At 37.9% G+C, this 24,610-nt stretch overlaps 1 long non-coding RNA gene across 2 annotated transcripts; it reads right to left on the bottom strand.

The window, feature by feature from the left end:
• On the bottom strand, nucleotides 1-3,764 carry LOC137487848 (uncharacterized). Of its 2 annotated transcripts, XR_011006617.2 has the most exons (5): nucleotides 3,429-3,764; nucleotides 3,005-3,064; nucleotides 2,117-2,156; nucleotides 1,874-2,018; nucleotides 1-510 (listed from the first exon to the last, which is right to left on the bottom strand). It is a non-coding gene; the product is annotated as an uncharacterized lncRNA (long non-coding RNA). The 2 variants fall into 2 exon arrangements; XR_012391680.1 differs by lacking the exon at nucleotides 3,429-3,764 and having other exon boundaries at nucleotides 1,874-2,006; nucleotides 3,005-3,047.
• Between the last annotated feature and the right edge of the window lie 20,846 nt (nucleotides 3,765-24,610).

Below are 24,610 nucleotides of genomic sequence, written 5' to 3'. Positions count from 1 at the left end.
TTTTATAACAGTTTTTAATGCAATAATATATTACCATACATATATAAATGATTAAAAACAATTATAATTGAAGGAAATTTATATTTTGTATTATTATTATTATATTTATTTTGTGATATTTATTCATGTCATACATCTGGTATGTCAAGCTCAAGTAAAACTGCACTGCAAAAAAATCTTTTCAAATGATGCCTTTGGAAATGCCATTATAATAAACAGCTTTCACAACAACAAGTCAAGTTCATGACAAATGCAAATTATGTTTATAAAAACAACTTTCTGAACTTTCTAAACATCAAAAGTAGAATAAGTTCAAAACATATTCAAGTATTTACTGAAGAATAGCAAAAACAATTTTTACAAAACACTGAGAACCAAAGTGTGCTTGGTGAGTCCAGGTGTTTATGTTGACTAGACTGTCATATTGCAATCCGGTTAGCATGAGGAGACTTGAGCGTAAACTGTCAGCAATTCCTGGAGGGCTCCCATGTGTTATTCCAGGTTTTGCCACTGTAAAGTATTAGAAGTGCACAATACCATTACTGAACAAAGAATGAGTGTTAGGTTTCATTTAGAAAGTTCAGTGATATTTATTTATATATGTAAAGTGTCATTAAACCTGGCACTCTTGAATTACTGTATAATAGGTTAAACATTTCCAGCATGTTTCCATGTATTCCAAGCAGATCTGTCAGTTCTACAAACTCAGAGATCAGGATAGTGACTGCACTTCTCATTATGAACACCCTTATCCTTCACATACATTTTTATCACCACTGATGTCCACTGCTGTAGTTTTCATTGAAGGGAATGCTGACACAAATTCCAGTATGTTTTTTTTTTAAATAGCAGAATATGGGTATTATTGGGCCAAAACCTTAAAAAATATAAGATGCAAGATTTGAATCTTGATGAACATATTGTTAATTCACTTCTTGCAATTTAAAACACACATCTCACGTTTGACTCATCAATTATATGAAAACTACAACAGCATACTGTGCTTCACCCAAAAATATTTCTAAATTGTAACAAGTTTATTGCTTTACATGGCTAAACATTTATTTTATGCCTGCATGATTCACTGCTTTTACTGTAAACCATTACACTCTTAACCCAAACTAGTTGACTTTATTCTAATAAAGTCAACTAGTTTGGGTTAAGAGTGTAAACTGCATCGAAACATGTTGCCTTAAACCCTTTGTTTTTACACAAGGTGAAACTAAACAGCCCACTTTAAATTAACCTAGAACCTTTACAATCTTCTTGAACTTACAGTAATATTTTAATTCAAGTATGGCTGTTAAGTTGTACCTTGTATAAAATGTAAGGGGTTTAAGCCACTGGGTTTCTATACAATTTTCTAGTAAAGTCAACTAGATTGGGTTAAAGGAACAGTTCACTATTTACTCTCCTTTAAGTGGTTGTAAACCTTTTTAAAAACTTCCAAGTTACTTTGTGTTGAACATGAAGGAGTTTTTTTAAAGAAAGCTGAAAAGCTGAAAACATTGACATACATAGTAGGAAAAAACAAATACTATGGAAGTCAGTGTTTGCAGGTTTTCATCTTTCTTTAAAATATAAATTTTTGTGTTTAACTGAAGAAAGCAACTCAGACATATTTGGAACAAGTGAAGTATGAGTCAATGACAGAATTTTCCTTTTTGGGTGAGTCTCTTTAAGAGTATACTGAAAGAAATGTCCTACTCAATGTAGCTAACTTCAGCTGCATGTGTAGCCCCATGAGTACTTATCTAGAAATCAAAACAATGATCACGTCAGTCCCATTTTAGGCCCTTTATATCATATTGGCCACAGAATGGACTACTTAGTGTTGCAATAAAATTTAAAAATTAATAAAACTATGACTTACCACACAATACAAGACAAACAGTGAATTTTCAGCTCTGCCTTTGCTGTACACAAGATGAGGTTCCAGCTTCAACACTGATCATGAGTGGGGCAGTTGTGCAGCGCTGTGAGGTTGTGACTGTTCAGATGCAGTGCTGTGAAGAGTTCTTTATTGAAAGAAAGTACATTCTTTTAAAAGCTGTACATAATAGCAAAGAAAATACAATGATTTTAAATAATGATTAATTCTGAACAAAAACCTTACCCTTAGTCAAGATGAATTCATATGTCAAAAGTTTCTGCATCTGAAATGAATAAAAACAGATGTGACATTAGTTAAACCCACTAAACTACTAGATACATCAGTACTGCATTAAGCAGTTGTAAAGTAATGTAAGTGTAGTCCAAAGTGAGCCTTAATCTTTTTAAGATAATGATTTAAAAAACGTAGCTTGTGTTAAAAACAATCCAGCCACTTGTAATACATTTGATCAATGGTAAGTTTCTGAGAAGGTGCAAGGTAATCCTTGAATTTTACCATTACCATCCAGACTGACATAATATTTGACAAAGAAGACAGCTTGTTGTGCCTCTTTACCACAATTTAGAGATGATAGATTCTTTATTTTATTAAATAAATTGGTAAAGGCCAAATTATACTGGTAATAGTGTATGATATTCATTGTGTGACATACATCAGCTTAAGTTATACTTGAGCTTTTGTTATGCTTACATATATATATATATATATATATATATATATGTGTGTGTGTGTGTGTGTGTGTGTGTGTGTGTGTGTGTGTGTGTGTGTGTTTTAAGGCATGGAAAATAATTGTTTTTACAATGTAGCCTTTAAACCTTTGGAAACACTTGATGTTCTTTAATATTGAAACAATTACGAATACATTTGTATTATTAGAGTTGCATATTGCATAATATATATAAATTTTGCACGAATTCTATTGTGAAAAACAACAATCTGGTTACACTGTTCCTTATCTTAAAATGTATATATTGTTCTAATGCCTGACCAACGTTATATGTGAGAAAAATATGTTTTTAATAAAGGAACTTGATGTAATTAGATAACGTCGCTACTTTACAGTACATGCTTTATCAACAAATCGTCTTTATTTGTTTACTTTTTACTTACCTTGTGGAAAACCGCAGTGAACCTTGGGATCGCAATGAACCTTGGGATAGCGAGCATAGACTGTAAAAAATAGATCGCCACATACAATGACCCCAACTTCAATAAATAATTTAAAATGAAAAAGATCAGCCGAAAACATTTTTAAACTTAGTACTTGAAATGTAATATTTTTTAAAGTAATAAAATAATAAATAATATGAATGAATCAAAGTTTTATTAGACATAGTTACCCTAAACTGGACAACCGAATATATTTTCACTCATTAAATATAAAGTAAATGATAACATATTTATAAACACCAACTAATCTCCAATAAAAATACATTATGCAGCATTAACGTAATATTTAATGTTGACAGTTGAACTCATCTGAGAACTCACCGCTGATGCAGTTTGACCAATAGCAGAGCGGGGTTAAACTCACCGTGAAGGGATGTCACGTGGACCGAAGTTTATTCATACAGTAGTTTCGACCCAGTTTACAGACGCTTTTCGTGAACAAAATAAAAATTACATATTTTTAAAATAAGAAAACTAAAATAATAGGCGTAAATCAGGTTTTAAAAATTGCGTTGACATCTATTGGTAATTATACGAGCCTCCAGCGTCTACCTATGACGCCTCAGGCTCAGGCACAGATTCTATAGGGAATCCCTGCACGTCTAAATATGACGCTAAAGGGGTACCCTGTGCGTCAATAACTTACGCCGAGGGTTCCTGACCAAGCGTCAGTATATGACGAGTTGGGAGTGAGAACGTGTTGCTCCTGACAGCTTAGCGGGACGCTGCAAAATAAACCCTGACACTCTGACCAATGTGAGGACAGTTTACTCGCACGTGACTTGTTTTAGCTCTTTTGGTCCGATTAGAAACTTTGCAGTGTGAAAGCGAACCGCTCCAAGAGCAAAGAGCAACAATGTAACATTTGTAATCTCTGTTTCGGAACAACTGAATCGATTCACAGGTGTGAAAGCAACCTTAGTCTGTTTAGAAACTTTGTCATGTGAAAGCGAAGCATACCAAGAACAAAACGCAACATTGTAACAATTTTAAACCCTGTTTCAGAACAAAACAATCAATCTACAGGTGTGAAAGCACCCTTACTGACAAAACTCCTGCTCTAGTCATACAGAGATCAGACCCAATAATCCCAATACTAGTACTAATAATGGTACCAATTACTCCAAGAGAACCCCACATAGAACGCCACAAGAGACATAGACTGCATTCTACACTACACACGTCGACCGGTCAGGCATACTCCCATGAATCCTCATTATCATTATTACCCCACAGAACATGAAGTGTAAACTGTAAATAAAGTGTAGGCTTGCTAACACAACAATTAAATGTTTATAGATTTGTATTAAATTGTGACAAATTGCTATTTTTCTAATGATAACTTTTTAAGATTCAATGAAGAACATAATAAAAAATAAAATAGTTTTAATATGTCATTCAAAGTAGGACAGAGTCACGCAAAGTCACTGACTCATGTTTGGGAATGCCAAACTTAATACTGGTGCTTAATTCGGAATTGAGATAAATATCTTTTGTTTAGTGATCATTAACAAGATTCAGATGAAAACAATGGGATGAAGTCCAAATGTCAAGCTCGCCCCGCAGGAGACACCATTAATTAAATCAACAAATGCTTTAAATATTTAACTACACTATCAAAAACAGCAAGAGTGCAGATGCATCTAACAACATCTGGCAGATACAGAGCTGTAAAGTGGAGAAATAAAATAATGCCCTCACTTGGAACCATTGTCTTCTTCTTTATGAGTAAGAGATCTTCAAGAGCTTGTGTTTAAGGAGAAAAACGGAATGTAGTTTGAAACCCACAATGACTCACATTGCCTGGTTCTCTAACCCAACCTCTACTAGCATGCTTTTGGTGCAAAAAGAAAAACATCTGGTGTGATGGAGAAAATTGTGGGAACAACAAGAAAATAATGAAAAAAAGTGTTGTGAAGTGCAGCAATAACGCATTAAATCTGCTAAGAGGCTGAAAGAAAGTGATTGTTTTAATTACTCTGCAATGGAATGAGGTTGCGGTGGGAGGCCGTCGTCACTTTGGAAGATGACATTGATGTCCAACTCTGAAATAAGGTGATGCTTCAGGCGACTCTCATAGTTGTGGTGAAACATCTGTAGGTTTAAGGAACAGGCTGTTCTCGACACTTTTCAATGGGATGGAGGGTGGGGATTGGAACCGGGCACAGTCTACTTCCTGTGTAGACACTCTCTGCTGCGATGGGCCTTTAGAGCCAGAGAGACCCAATCAGTCTGCTGCGGTACAGCAAGTCTGGAAACTGTGAACCAGCTCTAAATCTGGCAAAGCCGAGAAGGTAATGCTCAAAGTTAAAAGACTGGGCAGAAGCATTTAATGCCTACCGACACATGCCGCCAATGTTTACCAGTCCTGGCTAAATCGCTGGCAAAGATTTAGCAGCCGTGAGGAATGAATTGTTTATTCCAAACTAATTTTTTTCTGTTTGTCTATTTTCATTCATTTTCTTTTTAGCTTAGTCCCCTTATTAATCAGGGGTTGCCACAGTAGAATGAACCGCCAACTTATCCAGTGTGTGTTTTACGCAGCGGATGCCCTTCCAGCCATAACCCAGCACTGGGAAACATCCACAATCTTGCATTCACACTCACACATACACTACTGCCAATTTAGCTTAGCCAATTAATTTAAATTGCATGTCTTTGAACTGTAGGGAATACCAGAGCACCAGGAAAAAACCCAGGCAAACATGGGGAGAACATGCAAACTCCACAGAGAAATGCCAACTGACCCAGCCAGGGCTTGAACCAGCGACCTTCTTGCTGTGATATAAATACGAAAATTGGAGTGACTCCACAGGATATGGACTGACGGATAGAGGGATGGACGGATGAATCGATGGACAGATAGACTGGACAGACTGAAATAAGAAAACATTATATAAGGACGGAGGGACAGATGGATAGATTGGATGGATGGATGGATGGACAAACAGAGTAAAAGAGAAACAGATATTGTATGGGAAAGGATGGATGAATGACTGGATGGAAGGAGGGATGGAAACATAGGTGGACAGGTGGAAGGATGGAAACTTCGGAGGATGAGTTGAAGGATGGAAACAAGGGTGAATGGATGGATGGATGGGTGAATGGATGGATGGATTGATGGTGAGTGGATGATTAGGTGAATGGATGGATGGATGGTTGAATGGAAACATAGGTCGGTGGATGGATGAATGGGTGGATGAATAGAAACATGGGTGGGAGGATGGATGGATGGATAGATAGGTGAATTCATGGTTGGATGGGTGAGTGGGTGGATGGAAACTTAGGTGGGTGGATGTATGTATGGGTGGATGAATGGAAACGTTGGTGGGTGGATGGATAGATAGAAACATAGGTGGATGGATAGATGATGGATAGATGAATGGATGGATGGATGAATGGATGGATGGGTAAGTGGGTGGGTGGATAGAAACATAGATGGATGGATGGAAACAAAGGTGGATGGATGGATGTATAGGTGAATGAATGGAAACAGGTGGGTGGATGAATGAAAAAATAGATGGGTGGATGGATGGAAGGATAGGTGAATAGATGGATGGACACATAGGTGGATGGGTGGGTGCATGAATGGATGGGTGGAGGGGTTATGTGCATGAATGGATGCATGGATGGAAAGACGGACAGGAACAGACGGATGGAAATATTAATGGATGGACAGAAGAATGACAGTTGAACAAATGGCTGGATGGATGAACAAAATAATGACAGAGAAATGGATAAATGGATGGATGGATGGATGGATGGATGGATGGATGGATGAATGGATGGATAGATGGATGGACGGATGGAGGACAGAAGAACGAATGGATGGATGATGGACGGATGGATTTATGGAGAAAGGAATGACAGAAGAAAACAGAGGGTGATAAATTGATGAATGAAAGGACAGAATAACGATAAAGAAACAAAGGGTAATGGATGGATTGGTGGACAGACTGTTAGATTGAGGGACGGACATAGATGTGTATGGACAGACGACAGGGCAGACTGAATGACTGATAGGAAGAAATTGTGGATGAACAAGTGGAAAGATGGACAAAGGATTCTAAAAATAAGTGAACTAAGTCAGATTAAAGTATTGTCAACAAGATTAAGTGTCATAAGTCAATATTTAAAATGAATTACAGCAATAAATGTTTTTTATTGTCTACTGTATAACTATCATACAGCTCTGTAACAAATAAAGCTGAAATAACAAGCAAACTACAGGCATGCAAAGATTAAAAGCATTTCAAAACAACTCATTATGCACAAAAGCCAGTACTCGGCAGAGCTAAGTTTAACAAAACATCCATTTCCCCCACCAGCATGCAAACATAACTGTACTTCTCCAACATAAATATAACTGCAAAACCCAAACCACTAGAAGGCATTTCACACAGAATTCGGAACAACTTAGTGTTCAAGGTTGGCTGAAACACAATGGGTGTTATACCACTGTTTTGAACTCTGGACAAGCTCTCCTTGTGGATGTAAACATTCAGAGGGTCACCTTTTCCAGTCAAATATTGATGTTCCTTGGCTACGTTTTAATTGGCAGGTTATACCACTGGGATAAGTCAACCCAGATGCTTTCCATTAATAACAAGTGGCTGCTCAAGTCACTCCAATGACTCCCATCTTTAAAAACAATTAGAAAAAAGATCCAACGTTCCAGAAAATAAGCAATGAAATCCTAATTAATTATTATAGAATTATTACATTGGCGATTGTTTATTAGCTTGTCGTTGGTGATAATTAATTAGTGTGTGCAGTTTGTTTTGTACAGCATTTGCTTGAATAATATTGTATTATTAGCATGCAAGCTACACTGCACAATCTGTGTGTCAACAGACGATTATTTATAGATACAGTACCTGTTTAAATGAACCATGTGGTCTCTAGAGTAACGTGTTTCCAGAAACTCATCAGCTGTGAGCTTGTATGTGCACAATATTTGCTCTGTGGTTCTGCAGCTGTTTTGTATGGACTGGCTTTGAGCTTAACGTCTGCCTGACTGCTTGGAGATGCATTCAAAGTTGTCAATGTAGAGTATAGAATATAAAGTCATGCTGCAGTGGAAAAAAGAATTACTGTTGTGTATGACTCCCATGAACTTGGAGGACTGCATCCATACATCTCTGCAATGATTCAAATAACGTATTAAAAAAAAGCAAAAAAGGTTCAAGTCCCAGCTGGGTCAGTTGGCATTTCAGTGTGGAGTTTGTATGTTCTCCCTGTGTTGGTGTGGGTTTCCTCCGGGTACTTTGGTTTCCCCCACAGTCCAAAGACATGCAGTATAAGTGAATTGGATGAACTAAATTGACCATAGTGTATGAGTGTGTGTGAATGCGAGAGTGTATAGGTGTTTCCCAATACAGGGTTGTGTAAAACATATGCTGAAATCGTTGGCATGGTTCATTCCACTGTCACGATCCCTTATAAACATTAAAGGCACATATTAAAATGACAGATTTTCATGTAAAAATGTCATGATTTAAATAAAGCAGAATTAATTTTTTAAGCCATTTATCAGTTCCATGATGAAAACTAATATATATATATATATATATATATATATATATATATATATATATATATATATATATATATATATATATATATATATATATATATATATATATATATATATATATATATATATATATATTTATTTATATATATATATATATATATATATATATATATATATATATATATATATATATATATATATATATATTTATATATATATATATATTTATATATATATATATATATATATTTATATATATATATATTTATATATATATATATATATATATATATATATATATATATATATATATATTTATATATATATATATATATATATATATATATATATATATATATATATATATATATATATATATATATATATATTTAGCTACAATTATAACGTAACATTTTAATAATTTTTAATCTTATGCTATTCTTTTAAAAAACATTACTTCTATTACTATTACTATTATTTATGCTAACTTAAAAAAAAACAATAAAAGTAAATAATAAGGTAAACAGACCTGAAATGTTGATTTTAGATTGAGTGAGATTAACATAAAACTAACAAAGTGCATCAACTAAATTATACACTTTAGTCATCATTATGCAAAAATGTTGTACCACAGAATGTCACTAATGACCAATCAGAATCATGTTTTCCAGAAGAGCTTATAGTAATATTGCAATAATCTATAATCTCTGCAAGCAATCAGTTATTTTAACCACAGACTGAAAAAACACAATGAAACTCACTGTAGAGCATTTTTCCTATTGGGTCATTGAGCACATCACTCTGAGGGTAACACAACACCTCATGGTTTACCAACATTACATTTAAAAAGTCAAACACAAAAGCACTTTTACAATAGAACTGAATGTTTTATGTGAAGAGTGCATCTAGATTGTATTACATGTGTTGCGTGGCTTTGTCAGACATGACATTAGACCACAGATTAAAGGCACTGACTTGACTTAAGAGGTAAATCAATCTCGTAATAATCAGAATAATATGTTTTAAAACTATGTTCACATTTAAATCAGGGTTAACTTTCACAGGCACATCTTCAGACAGATTAGTTATGTAACGGCAGAGATTTAACTACAAACTCGCTCCTTTCTCGCGCACTCCTGCTGCTGTCAACCGATAGCCAAACCCAACTATGGAAACAAAGTCCAAGAAGCCCATCTGGATTTTATTCCTGTTCACATTCAGTTACTTAACCGAAAATAATGGTTTCCCTCTCAGTAGAACAGGCAAAAACTCAAAGACCTTTATCTGATTATGTGTCATTATCGTCACACTCCTGATGACACAGGGGAAAAAATCATGCTAATTAACACCTTGTTTGTCTGTGATTTTGGCCATGTAGACTCCATGCTGAATTAGGTTTACATTAAATATACACGCTCTTAGATAAAACTGTTGTGGCAACAAAGCTTCATAATATTTGTGGACGCTGTACCCCTGGCAAAGTGCTTCTAAAATGTGCCAAACTGGCTTTCACTGACATCTATCACTGTCTGCTGCAAGAAGATATTAACTGACCAGCCAAATGGCAATTGGCTAAAAATTTGTTGCTGGATGACACACAAATGGCAGTTTCAAGGGGGAAAAGTCCATTACAATGTACAAAGCAACTGTTCTACCAACAGAATGAACTGCAAAGCCCTAAACATGTAGAAGGGATGAAGTGATGGGGGAAGATACCTTCAGGGGTGATACCTTTCCAAAAGGCATACATTTGTACCATGCAGGTCAACATTTATACTTTTTAAGTAGGGCTGCACAATGCAGTGCGTCCGGAAAGTATTTATAGCGCTTGACTTTTTCCACAATTTTTTTTTTTTTATGTTACAGCCTCATTCCAAAATGGATTCAAATCATTTACTTCCTCAAAATTCTAGACAATACCTCATAATGACAATGTGAAAAAAAGATTATTTGAAATTGTTGCAAATTTATTAAAACTAAAAAAGCTGAAAATTCACATGTACAGAAGAATTCACAGCCTTTACCGTGAAGCTCTTAATTGAGCTCAGGTACATTCTGTTTCCACTGATCATTCTTGAGATGTTTCAGCAGCTTGTTGGAGTTCACCTGTGGTAAATTCAGTTGATCGGACATGATTTGAAAGGCACACACCTGTCTATATAAGGTCCCAGGGTTGACAGTGCATGTCAAAGCACAAACGAAGCATGAAAACAAAGGAATTATCTGTAGACCTCAGAGACAGGATTGTCCCGAGGCACAAGGCTGGGGAAGGTCACAGAAAAATGTCTGCTGCTCTGAAAGTTCCAATCAGCACAGTGACCTTTATCATCCATAAGTGTAAGATGTTTGGAACCACCAGGACTCACACCAGATGTGTCGCTCAGCACCGGCACAAGGCGGCACATGACAGTTAAACGTTTTAGACACCAGACGCACACATTCGCATGCTATTTAAAATAAAACTATTCACATTGTGATTATTATTAAAGACTCCCCAGAAATCCAACAAACAGTGCTTTTCAAACTATCTTGTGTGACTTAATTCATATCTTAGTAATTAATACACAAATACACTTCAACAAACATGTACACATAGACATCCCCCATAAGCTATAAAATTGCAGGTGAATGATGTCTGTTTATAATAACTTATATTTGATTGTACTTTAACTTTATTGATTTGTTATGTAATAGTGTGCACCTTTTGTAAAGCTGTATTGAAACAATAATTATCGTAAAAAAGCTTCTTAAACTTGAATTGAATATTACACTATTTACTACAGAAAAATGAAATACCGCAATATCAAATTTTTCCAACACTGTGCTGCCCTAGTAAATAGGAATGTGGATTGTAGAGAATATTTTATAATTATTAAGGCTAAATCACAGCTCTCCTAGACCTGCTATAAGTCTCAAAGTTCGGTCAGAGCAACTTTCTCCAGTCTGCAAAACACTGTTGTTATTCTGGTAACATTTTGTTTGTACTGGACCCAAAGCTGAAGGCTAGAGCACAGCATTTTCCACACCACCAATTTTGGCTTCAACAGCACAAAGGTGCATGAAATAAGGCCAGGGTTCAGAACAGAAGGTGTTTCTTTAAATCCGAATTCCTCAAGTAGAAAAACATGGAGTAGCTTCTTCATTTCCGTTCACCAACATAACTTTAAGAAGCAAAGCAGGCTTCACTTAGATTACATGAGATTAATCTGTGACATGAATAAACAAATTTTTAATTGAAACCGACCGTTTTAAATCTTTTCCTGTTTTGTTTTTAAACATTATGTTCATCTTCGCTCAAACCCTGAAACTCGATGATCTCATTTTCTCCCTTTAAAAATGGCGCCAGGGCAAATTATTGGTTTGAATGAGTCCACTGTTCTGCTTTAGTCTCCGTTTCACCAGATCCAGATTGCTGTTTGCTCTTCTGGCGATTTGTTAACTAATGGAGTGCTATCGTTCAGTCTTCTGCACATCTCGTCTTACTTACACAACATCACAGCCGTTCACACCAGACGCGCTCCTGCAAGCACATGCACAAACATGCAACATATTTGACGGCTCCGATTTCAAATGCATTTAACTAATTTCCATTTGACTGGTGGCACTCGCTTACAGTGGGCAAATAGAGAGAGGACGATGGCAGTCCTAAAATGCTTCCCACTTTTTAAAGCAGCTGGGCAGACAAGTAAAACCATTGTCAAATCTTAAACCTCTTTCCCATAAAGCATTGCTAAACCCTATACTGGTTTGACACTTCGGTCAAAAGTGCCTATAGTATTCCTTTACTTTTTTTTACTCAACAAACAGGTTCATTCATTAATTTTTCTTCGGCTTAGTCCCTTATTTATCAGGGGTCACCACAGCGGAATGAACCGCCAACTGTTCCGGCATACGTTTTACACAGCGGATGCCCTTCAAGCCACAACCCAGTACTGAGAAACACCCATACACTCTCTGATTCATACACACAGTCATACACTACGGCCAATTTAGTTTATTCAATTCACCTACAGTGCATGTCTTTGGACTGTGGGGAAAATCGGAGCACCCTGAGGAAACCCACGCCAACACGGGGAGAACATGCAAACTCAGAAAACCCAGCTAACCCAGCTGGGACACAAATCAGCAAACTTCTTGCCACTGAGCCACCGTGCCACTTTATTTAACAACATTGTACAAAAATGAAGTCATTTTTCCTCAGCATTTCTGAAAAGACATTAATATACTCCCAGTACATACATAAACAACTAAAAATGCATTGATAATGTATTAGTCCTATAATCAGTGTGTAAAAATCGGTTTTGATTTGTTGAGTATACTAGTTGACAGAAGTCTTGTCACCTATCCAAGTAATATGTGATAATAACTTGACTTCTAGTTGATCATTTGGTATCAGAAGTGGCTTATATAAAAGTCAAAGGCCTCTAGATTACATTTATTTTACCAAAATAAAATATGATCCTGCCTTGATTTTTAATTATTTAATTAGGACAGTAAGGTCTGACTTTGCTTGGACAAAAGTCTTATCACTTAACAGAAATAATGACCAGTATTCATCTTGATACTGTGTATGATTCCCATGAGCTTGGAGGACTGCATCCATACTGCAATGACTCAAATAACTTATTAATAAAGTCATCTGGAATGGGAAAAAAGCGCTTTTGCAGGACTCCCAGAGTCCATCAAGATTATTTACATTCATCATCAATGCCTCCTCCATCTTACCCTAGACATGCTCAATAATGTTCATGTTTGGTGATTGGGCTGGCCAATCCTGAAGCACCTTGACCTTCTTTGCTTTCAGGAACTGATGTGGAGGCTGAAGCATGAGAAGGAGCGCTATCCTGCTGAAGAATTTGCCCTCTCCTGTGGTTTGTAATGTCATGGGCACAAATGTCTTGATACCTCAAGCTGTTGATGTTGCCATTCACTCTGCAGATTTCTTGCAGAATGTAACCCCAAACCATGATTTTTTCCTTCACCAAACTTGACTGATCTCTGTGCAAATCTTAGGTCTATGCGGGTTCCAATAGGTCTCATTGGGATGCAGCTTAACAGATGATCTACCCTCTGCCACTTTTCCAAATGATCAACTAGAAGGCAATTTATTATTTGTTGCTCTTACAACTGGAACTGACGACAAGACGTTTGTCAGTTAGTGTATATTAAACACAAGGCACTGTTTGGCATTGGATTGAAACTCAAATGTTGTATTGGAGATTTCACTTTTGCGCATACGTTTAAATTAAAACATAACATCTTAAACTGTATTCTAACATTCTAACCTTTAATTTGAGCAGTCTCATGTGAGCTTATCCAGCATGTAAGCTATCAAAATAACTTTCCTTCAGTCAAGCGACTCATCAACACACAAAAGAATATGCAACAGAAGTTGGCATGCAGCAGAACTAAAGGAAAAGGCAAACATGGGATGGGTTGCCAAAGTCATGTGGGATGAGAATCAATAAACCATATTTCTTGCTCCTTAAAAAAAACTCCTAGGCATCAGAAACGTCCCCATTGAACTATTAGTCATAAATTATGCTAAAACTGTTTGTTTTTTGCTCTTAACATAGTAATAGTCATGCTCAGGCACACAATGGTTTGCGTTAGCTTGCTGAGTCACAATCTTGCAACACATTCATATGGATCTGATCTCAAACTGTGTGTTCATATATTTGAAATGGTTTGGTATTATAAGTAATTCAGCTTTGTTTGTGGATTGTGAGTCTTATAACTGAAATGAGTGTAAACATCTTGCAGAATTGATGGTTGCATCACTTTATTCAAACAAACTGGTTTAGTTTCAGACCTCCACAAAGATGGCAGAATCTTCCTGTATTTGTTTCAGGTTTACTCCTGTATTAAATACGAGAAACTATTTGTACAGCATCAGACACACCAACTTTACTACCTTCACTGTGCCAGATAGAAGCAGATATTTATTATTTTGGTAGATTCTTGGAGAGAAGTGGCTTACAAACACTGGTAGATATTTAAAAGATAAATGTAAAGCATATGGCTTCCCTAGTAGCAAAGAATTCTGGCCCAGATTTGGCATAAAGCTGGGACATCAGGCATTCATCCGGCACTGGCATACAGCATGTGGGCCAACCATGGCCTGGGTTTGGCAGAGGTGGCACCGTCTATAATGCGGCACACAAGATTTGGGCCAGATGTAAAACGTAGTATTTGGCCCAGATTTTAAAAATTGATTGTGGGCCACGTGAGTTTGGCCAGTCTTGACCCACATTTAAAATGCATAAAAATAATTTTTGATTAAATAAATCAATTCTACCAATCAGGTCACTGAGAAAAAACAAGGCCCATAGTGTGCCTAAAGCGCAACGCTTCATAGGTTTATTAATTTTATTGCAATCGTGACACACCAACCTTACTGGCCCAGTTCTAAGTTATTAACTTGGCTGAGACTTGGCCCAGATATGGTCTGTGTTTGGCCCTTGTCTGGAAGCCAGATTTGGTCCAGTCATGTACCGTAATTCACTGCGGCATGTGGGCTAAGCAAAACCTGATTGTGCGGGCCAGAGCTGGGCTAGAGAAATTTTGCTATATGGGTTCCTTTTGCAAAATATATTATGAACTCAGAGAATGACAATGTATATGTACAACCTTTTTACTTAAAATAATACAGTAGAACAATTTACTTAGTTACTTGCTTTGTAAAAATATGGTTTGTAAATTTCCAAAAAACAAGAAAAAAATCATTATGAAAAAATATACAGTTGAAGTCAGAATTATTAGCCCCCCTGTGCATTTTTCCTCAATTTCTGTTTAACAGAAAGAAGATTTTTTTTTCAACACATTTCTACGCATAATAGTTTTGATAACTCATTTTTAATAACCATGATGATAGTAAATAATATTTTACTAGATATTTGCATTTGAAGTGCAATTTAAAGTCTCAACTAGGTTAATTAGGTTAACTAGGCAGGTTAGGGTAATTAGGCAAGTCATTGTTTAACAGTGAGTTGTTCTGTAGAGTGGTCCTTAACCACCGGGCCAGTCCGTGGATCAGTTATTACCGGGCCACACAAGAAATCATTCATTTTTTCCATTTTATTTATTATTTGAGCTTTAACGATCTTTTATTTTGAAAAATCTTTTATTTTTAAAACTCTTATATTTTGAAAAATAACCATTCTCTCTTGCTTACATCCGATCACCTAAGTGCCAAAATCTAACCCAGAAGCTAGCAAAATTAGTAAGAAACAGACATCTTTGGAAGGTTTCTTTGCTAAGAGGAAAAGGTCTAGTTAAGGAGCCATCAAACTGCCAAGGAATGTATCTGCAACCCATTTTTCAACAAATCAGATGAATCCACTATGTCTGTGCAAGAAGATCAACAGCTGGAGAGATCGCAAATAATGGCAGCCTTTTAGGGGCTGTTCTCAAATCACGTCTTTTCTAGAGTTTGCTCAAGTTTGTTATTTCTAATGGAGGTGCACATGCATGTGGCGTGACACGCCCAGTTAAATGGCCACGTGGACCGTACCACGACCGCACCACGAGTCACGTGACATGAACTGACCGTTCAGCTTATATGTAATTATCTTAGACAAACACAGAACACTCAAACACTGCAGTGCTTTGTATATTTGTCCATATATATAACCTTTATCAGTGTTCAATGTTCAATATGATTTAGGTCTGGGCTCTGGCTGGGCCACTCAAGGACATTCACAAAGTTGTTGTGAAGCCACTCCATTGATATTTTGGCGGTGTGCTTTGGGACATTGTTCTACTGAAAGATGAACCGTCGCCCCAGTCTGAGGTTAAGAGCACTCTAAAGCAGGTTTTCATTCAGGATGTCTCTGTACATTGCTGCATTTATCTTTCCCTCTATCCTGACTTGTCTTCCAGTTCCTGCTGCTGAAAAAAATCCCCACAACATGATGTTGCCACCACCATGCTTCACTGTAGGGATACTATTAGCCTGGTGATGAGCGGTGTCTGGTTTTCTCCAAATGTAGCGCCTGGCATTCACTCCAAAGAGTTTAATTTTAGTCTCATGAGACCAGAGAATTTAGTTTCTTATGGTCTGAGAGTCCTTCAGATGCCTTTCGGCAAATTCCAGGAGGGGAGTGGCTTCTGTCTGGCCACGCTACTATACAGCCTGATTGGTGGATTGCTGCACAGATGGTTGTCCTTCTGTAAGGTTTTCCTCTCTCCACAGAAGAACGCTGGAGCTCAGACAGAGTGACCATAGGGTTATTGATCACCTCCCTGACTAAGACCCTTCTCCCCCGATCACTCAGCTTAAATGGCCGACCAGCTCTAGGAAGAATCCTGGTGGTTCCGTACATCTTCCACTTATGGATGATGGAGGCCACTGTGCTCATTGGAATTTTCAGAGCAGCAGAATTTTTTCTGTGACCTTCCCCAGCCTTGTGCCTCCAGACAATCCTGTCTTGGAGGTCTACAGACAATTCTTTTGTCCTCATGCTTGATTTGTGCTTTGACATGCACTGTCAACCCTGGGATCTTATTTAGACAGGTATATGCCTTTTCAGATCATGTCTGATCTACAGAATTTACCACAGGTGACCTTGAATTAAGCTGCTTTGCTGTGACCCTTTAATGAAGTCACGTTTCCTCAAATGATTCTTCCTCTAAAAATGCCTGACAAGATTTTTGTATAAACAACAACTGTTAAACCAACATTTTAGTGGTTGTCTTCAGTAAATCATGGTAAAAACATGTATATGATAGTCATTACAAGCATTCAAACTATATGTTTCTATTAAAGGAGCCTGGAATGAAGTCATAATAATTCTCCAAACCCTCCCGGGGCAAGAGGCAGCCATGAAAACAAGCAACAAGATGCTGGGAAGCATATGAGAAGCATACAGTAAGAGCACAGCAGATGTCAAGTAGTAGATCTGGAATAGCTGGCATCTCATTTACAAACGAAAGGTTTCTCTCATTGAGCTGAAGGCTAAAGCGGTTAGGTCAGCTTAGCAGGCCTTGAAAGAAACCCGACTCGCTGCTAAAGACCTTGTTGCCATGGTCGGTGTCCAGAAGAGAGTTTATTTTAATAAGATGTGGCATACCAGTGCAATGAGTACAGAAGAACAAAAAGAGGCTCCGGGCTCTGGAGAATACAGAGATATTTCATACAGAAATACATACACTAAGACATCTGCTACGTACCCCATAACACCCATCTAATAACGATGTTCTTCAACAGATAATAGAAAATGTCTTTCTGGATGCCTGTGAATCTTATAATGTTTAATCAAATTTGACTGTTAACTCATTTATGAGGGTTTCTGGTTATGAGAGGTTTCTGTGAACGCTGAAAGCTCTGACCATGATAAACAGCTCTCTGTGAGGCTCTTAAACCAAAAAAAGCCTTTAATGAATGCATTTATACTACCAATTGTTCCAGCATCTGCGTAACATCTTGGACCTGAGTATGTCATTTAACCATCAGAGGATGAAGAAAAAAATTGAAATCAGAAAAAGTGCTTAAATTAAGCACAGCAACATGGATTGGATCATTAATAAAGCTGCAGTGCCGTTAACAATGCTATTAACCATAGTGGTTTGGCAGTATAGTTGTAATTGGAAAATGCTAACAAAGAGCTGCTTTTACCAATAAGTAGCATGAAAGCAAATGATTTAAGGTCACTTTGATCGCACACACAGCTTGTGTGAACTGAATGAAATATTAAACAGTGCTTTCTAATTTGTGGATGAGTCATTCTGTAGAGTTGGACATTTTCAGTGAATCAGTTCACTTGGTTTATTCCCGCTGAGACTTATAAATTCTTATGAAATGAGCATTTAAAGTCTCCTGAAGAGACATGATCATTTGACCACATAAACCGGGACGACAAAACCAGTCTTATGTTGCATGAGTATATTTTTGGCAGTAGGCAAAAACACATTGTATGAGTCAAAAATGTTTTATTTTTATTTTACGCCAAAAATCATTATTCAATTCAATTAATTTCACTTTTTTCAATGTAGATTGTGTCAAAGCAGCTTCACATAGAAAATCCTAGTAAGTTGAAACAGTGTAGTTCAGTTTTCATTAGAATATTTAGTAGAGATAATATTACAAAATATATATTTTGTACGTTTTTTATAAACTATAAATACATAAAAACTAGTAATATGCATTGCCAAGCACATTTGTAAAGGTTAAAGGGTGATTTTCTCAGTATCTTGATTTTCTGGAACCAAGATTCCACATACTGTAATAAACTTTACTTAAACAGTTCCTTAAATATTGCTCAATCCTAACAAACCATGCACCAATGCGAAGCTTATTCATCCAGATTTACCAATATTAATTTGTGTTTAAATATCAATCTGAAAATAATAATAATAATTACACTAATAATGTTACAAGTGCCTAGGGTTGTGTGTTGGTAATCTGTGAAATCTTTGTGTTTGTGCTTTGTGATGTTTGGGAGGCCAAAAATGAATTTCCACACGTGTGGACAATAAAGTTTTCTATTCTTCTATTCTGTTTCTGCTCAATTTTGGGTAGAAGCATTTATCCTATAACCTACTGATAATTGAATCGATTCTAGCTTCTGCGATTTTTCACTGACATATGATCTAACAATGAACCTGGCAAAAATATGCATGCTCTTTTGTTTGTGTAAAATGTACAACAAGCTATTACAGATTGCAAAATCTACCAAGCTAAACAATGAATAACCTGATAACAACATTAGGTTATTCTACATATCTACTACTGACTGCAGGTTATAACACAGGTTTTAACAAATAAGTAACTCCAGCATTAAAATGATCTTTTATGCTTCCAGTCAGTCAATTTAATATGCATAATTCCCATGGTGTATGACAAGTGCATGACAGAATTTGGGGTATAAAAGGGTTAGACTGATGGGGCAAAATTTTATAAGCACATTTAATGAGTTACTCACGGCTGCAGCAAACTGATCTGGGATATATAAACATTCAATAAACACATTTATATCATTATTAAATTAATTACCTTTACTAATAAGCATGAATTTGTGCATACATGCACAATGTTTAGAGTGACAATGCTGTGTATTAAATAATGGGTGGTGAATTGAAAGCCAGGTAATCAGTTTTAGTGTACATTGATTCCTTCACTGTGGTCCAATTAATTTACAGCAAATGAGTCGGATCTAATGTTTGTGGCATTGTCCAATTCACCTTAGTCAATTGTTTATCAAGATAGCTCACAGATAAGATTTTTGTGAGGGATTTTTGACCTTATATAGAGGAACAGATCAACACAATATCACGGCAATTCGTAACTTTTTTATTTAGTGGCTAATTCGTATGAATTCGCACGATCTAATTCGTACAATTTAGTACGATTTGCTTATCCCCCAATGACGGTGGGGTTTGGGGGTGGGGTTAGTGCCAAGCCTCCTTTTTAAAATCGTACAATTTCGTATGCCTGAACTTGTACGAATTTGAACAAATTAGCCACTAAACTGGCAAGACGTAAAATACTTACGTTTTCTCGTGAGATCAGGCTGGAACAGATACATGCTGCTGTTCATTCCAACAAAAGTACATCATTTTCAATGACATGCAGTTTTAATACATCAAAACCATGGTTCATTTTGTTCATTTTCTATTATATATGTGACCGGGCGGTGGGGCTAGTTTAGAGATGCTACGTCAAGTATACAACTTTATAAATATAAATAAACCGACTACGCCACCCTGGTATAAAAGGGACCAGAGACCCAAAATATTAGCCAAAGCTGCTCAGGTTCGCAGAGACCGAAAGATAAAGGATTCAGAATCTGTGTAATGTAACATTGTTTATTTTTTGCAACACCATAAAATGGACACCATTAAAACGGTTCAATACTCAATTTCTGTAGGTTCCCTTAGAGTCATACACTGCCAGTCCTCCACCTCTCCAGAGCCGGAGTCCCCACCGCTACCATTTCCGAGCACTGCAACACCACAGCACTACACTAAAATCACCCAGTGTGGACGACTCCAACTCAGCAAACCCTCCACCAAACTAAGGGTAATGGAGATGAAAATTGTATGCGACTCCGTTCTGGAGAAAGAAGGAACAGGGCATAAATATCAAAACTGGGGAAAACACTCACACACACACACACACACCACTAAAAGGGATTATTCACTTGCAATAAAAGTGTCCTTGCAACAATTAAATGGCCAACCGTCAGACCTAGTACAAACAGAAAATACAAACAAACCAAAGATGAACTCCCACAATATCCTAGAAACAAGCGATCAGTTCACATGTAAATAAACACTTTTCTTGTTCGCTCCCCCTACAGTACGAACATGGGAAGCCACATTAACAATCTTTACATACACTGAACCATGATATCGGCTGAATTTCTTGTTGGCCCCGCCCCCGATCATAGAGCTGACGGACGTGTCGCAAAGTAAACAAATCGTCCGGCGGTCAGTCGGCACAACCTCTCCTCCAAGAGAGACAGTTAATCAGGAAGAGTTTCAAGCATATGCGCTGGTCAAGGCTTCAAATAGACACACGTGCGAGCAGTTATGCGTCCGCATGTACACTATGGCCTCCCATCTTGAAATGGGAAGGCATCCGCTCCACCCAAAGCGTCACTCCGCCACGCAAACGCAGCGCGACAGAAGGATCGCCCATGCACGGATATAAACAAGGGGAAAGCGTGACTCCTCCAAACAACCTGCTGCACACTGGAGGTGCAAAGCTGCAATGCTTTACGGATAATACAAGCTTTACGCAATCACTCACTCCCCCGGCTACATGCACAATCTCCCCAGTCTCCTGGTCCACACTGTCTTCAGACCAAACGATACGCTGGAACAACGTCCCCCGAGGTTCCCCCCAGACGTATGGTCTGAAGCTCAGAGCAAAGCCTTTTTATATGCTTCAAAAGTAATCAAAAAGGGTACGCACCCCTAATCTCACAACAGGTGTGGCGTATCACCACATATACTAGGAACCATCTGTAACTTTTTTGATAACTGGATGTCTGGCATCCAGGCTCATTTGAAATGACATGCCTTAGGGATGATTTATCTGCTCTGGTGCAGCCTTCACGCAGTCACATAGCCCTCACTGTAGTTGTTGCCGACACTGACACGCACCTTTCAAAAAATGTAACTATATGTGGCAACGATGCATATCACAAGCTCTGTGATTGGTCAGCTTGGTAGTGATGATGACCGTGGGTGGTACTGAGAGATGCAAGCCTGATGGAGCGAGTGTTTACAAGTGTCGAGTCGCGTGAAGGAGCTCCAGATTCAATTCAATTCAATTCAGCTTTATTTGTATAGCGCTTTTACAATGTAGATTGTGTCAAAGCAGCTTCACATAAATGGTCATAGTAACTGGAACAGTGTGGTTCAGGTTTTAGTGTTTTAAGTTCAGTTCAGTTCAGTTTAGCTCAGTTCAGTGTGATTTAATCATTACTGAGAGTTCAAACACTGAAGAGCAAATTCATCGATGCGTAGCTCTACCAATCCTGAACCATGCGAGGCAGTGGCGACAGCGGAGAGGGAAAAAAAACTTCACCTGATGGGAGTGAAGAAAAAAAACCTTGAGAGAACCAGACTCAGTTGGGCACGACCATTTTAATTTCTCCGCTGGCCAAAAGTCTTGTGCAGAACTTCATTCGTCGTGGTTTATGCTGGAAGATGGCCTCAATGAAGACTCGTCTGTCCCTGGAGCGTCGCTGGAATCAGACTCATGTTCTCCACTCCCCACGACCATCAGCGCAGCAGCAGCTCAGGATATGGCCTGGTCCCGGATATGGAATCCTTGGGATCATCACGTCGCTGGTCTTGGATCCAATCAGTGACTCCGCCTAATCTGAGGACCTCGGGATGAGTATCCCCAGGTGAAAATAGAGAATAAAGAGAATTAGCGTAGCTGCTGTTCATAGTGTATATAAGCAAGATGTAGAAGCCAGTGTGGAACCCGCTAGGTGATGCACTGAGTGTATGCTTTACTAAACAGATAGGTCTTTAATCTAGTTTTGAACTGGGAGAGTGTGTCTGAGCCTCGGACATTACCAGGAAGGCTATTCCAGAGTGTAGGAGCCATGAAAGAGAAGGCTCGACCTCCTTTACTTGATTTTGCTATTCTAGGTACTACCAGAAGCCCTGAATTTTGAGATCTTAAGGAGCGAGTTGGTTCGTAGCGAGACAGAAGGTTGGTTAGATAAACAGGAGCTAGATTATTTAGAGCTTTATAGGTGAGAAGTAATATTTTAAATTCAATACGAAATTTAACAGGCAGCCAGTGTAAGGAGGATAAAATTGGGGTTATATGATCATATTTTCTAGACCTGGTCAGAACTCTGGCTGCTGCATTTTGTACTAATTGAAGTTTGTTAATAGAGGATGCTGGGCAGCCAGCAAATAGAGCATTACAGTAATCCAGTCTCGAAGTCATAAAAGCATGGACTAGCTTTTCTGCATCTGAGATGGATAGCATATTTCGCAATTTAGCGATATTTCTCAGATGAAAGAAGGCAGTTTTTGTGACATGGGATATATGGTTTTTAAAAGTTAGATTGCTGTCTAATAAGACACCCAGATCTTTTATAGTAGAGCTAAAGCTAACTTTGTATCCCTCTAATTGTAAATTGAGTTGCGAGATCTGCTGTGTGCAAGATTTAGGCCCAATAAGTAATAATTCTGTTTTGTCTGAGTTTAAGAGAAGAAAATTGTTGGTCATCCAGTCTTTGATGTTTCAGATAGAAACTGTTTTGTGTTTACCTTATGATTAAAGTTGTTACACATCCACGGGTTCCCGCCTCTGAATGAGAGAATTTGAGCTACTTGTAGCATTCAGAAAAAGCAAAACATCCGTGAAGAAACTCAACACAAAGTAACATAAACACCTACTGCCGGCTAGTGTTTCAGAAGTGTTATTGCAGAGTGACACAAACAGCACGCAGAACCAAGGGCGTAGAATTGACTTGAAAAGAGGGGATGTGTCCCTACCAATATCAACCAATTACTGAAATGGCTCTACCAATAATTTAATCAACTTAAAAAAATAATAATAATGCTCTGTCAACCCTTAGTAACCTATACAGTACGTGCACAAAGTCAAGTTTGTTATGAGTTTACCCTTATACTATTGACTTAGACAGTGCAATTTAGTGAAATTCAGTTTCGATTTTGGCCTCCATGATTATGAGAAACAATAATCGAGATAAAACCGTTAAATTGCATCACACACCTTTCAAAAAATCCTCTTCATTTATACTTCTTAAAGCCCGACTGCAGTAATTCATGTAAAGTGACTTTTGCAGCATGGGACAGGATTGTTATTTGTATTAGTGTTTATTTTATATTATTAAAGTACTTTATTCATGTTTTTCAAAAGCATGAAACAGAATTAGAGCTGTTCAATATAGCTTTAGGGATGTATGTCCCCACCAATGTCAAGCGCAAATCAGAGAGCCCCCTTGCCCTCCACCTAGGGGTCTCTGACCCCAGCAAGCTACCCATGGGTCCACCTCTCTCCCTGGACTTGCAGTTTGGGTTCCAGAAGGCCCCCTTGCCCTCCTACTAGGGGTCCCTGACCCCAGCAAGCTACCTAGGGGCCAACCTATCCGTTTCTGGAGACCGCGATTTACGTGGCCGGAGGTACGTATGGCCATGTTTTGTTTTTTTTAATCGAGCTGCTCCGCTCCTTCTCTTCGCGCTCGCCGGCTGACGGCTCGCCTCCGTGTGGAGGGCTTTCCCGCCTCAACCAGTTTGTCTGCTTAGCTCGCAGCGTTACGTCGGCGGAGCGGAGGCCCGGAGGGAGGAGGAGCCGGCCACGGCGACGACTGGGATCAAGTTCGGGGAAGAGCGGTTCCAGAAACCAGGTGAGATGAAAAGCAGAATCCAAAAAAATAAAAGCGAACGAGTTCGCGACGGGGCGAGATCCGAAAACGCGGTCAAAATCGGACGAGGGCTTTTGCTCTTTTTTTTTTGATGGCTTTTGCAAATCGTCGCTTGGGTTTAGGGAAGGAGGAGGAGGAGGAGAAGGG

The sequence above is a fragment of the Danio rerio genome, chromosome 16 (genome assembly GCF_049306965.1).
Source record: "Danio rerio strain Tuebingen ecotype United States chromosome 16, GRCz12tu, whole genome shotgun sequence".
Lineage (NCBI taxonomy): Eukaryota > Metazoa > Chordata > Actinopteri > Cypriniformes > Danionidae > Danio > Danio rerio.
Note: the sequence above shows the minus strand (reverse complement) of the source record. Positions and strands in the feature narration are given on the sequence as shown.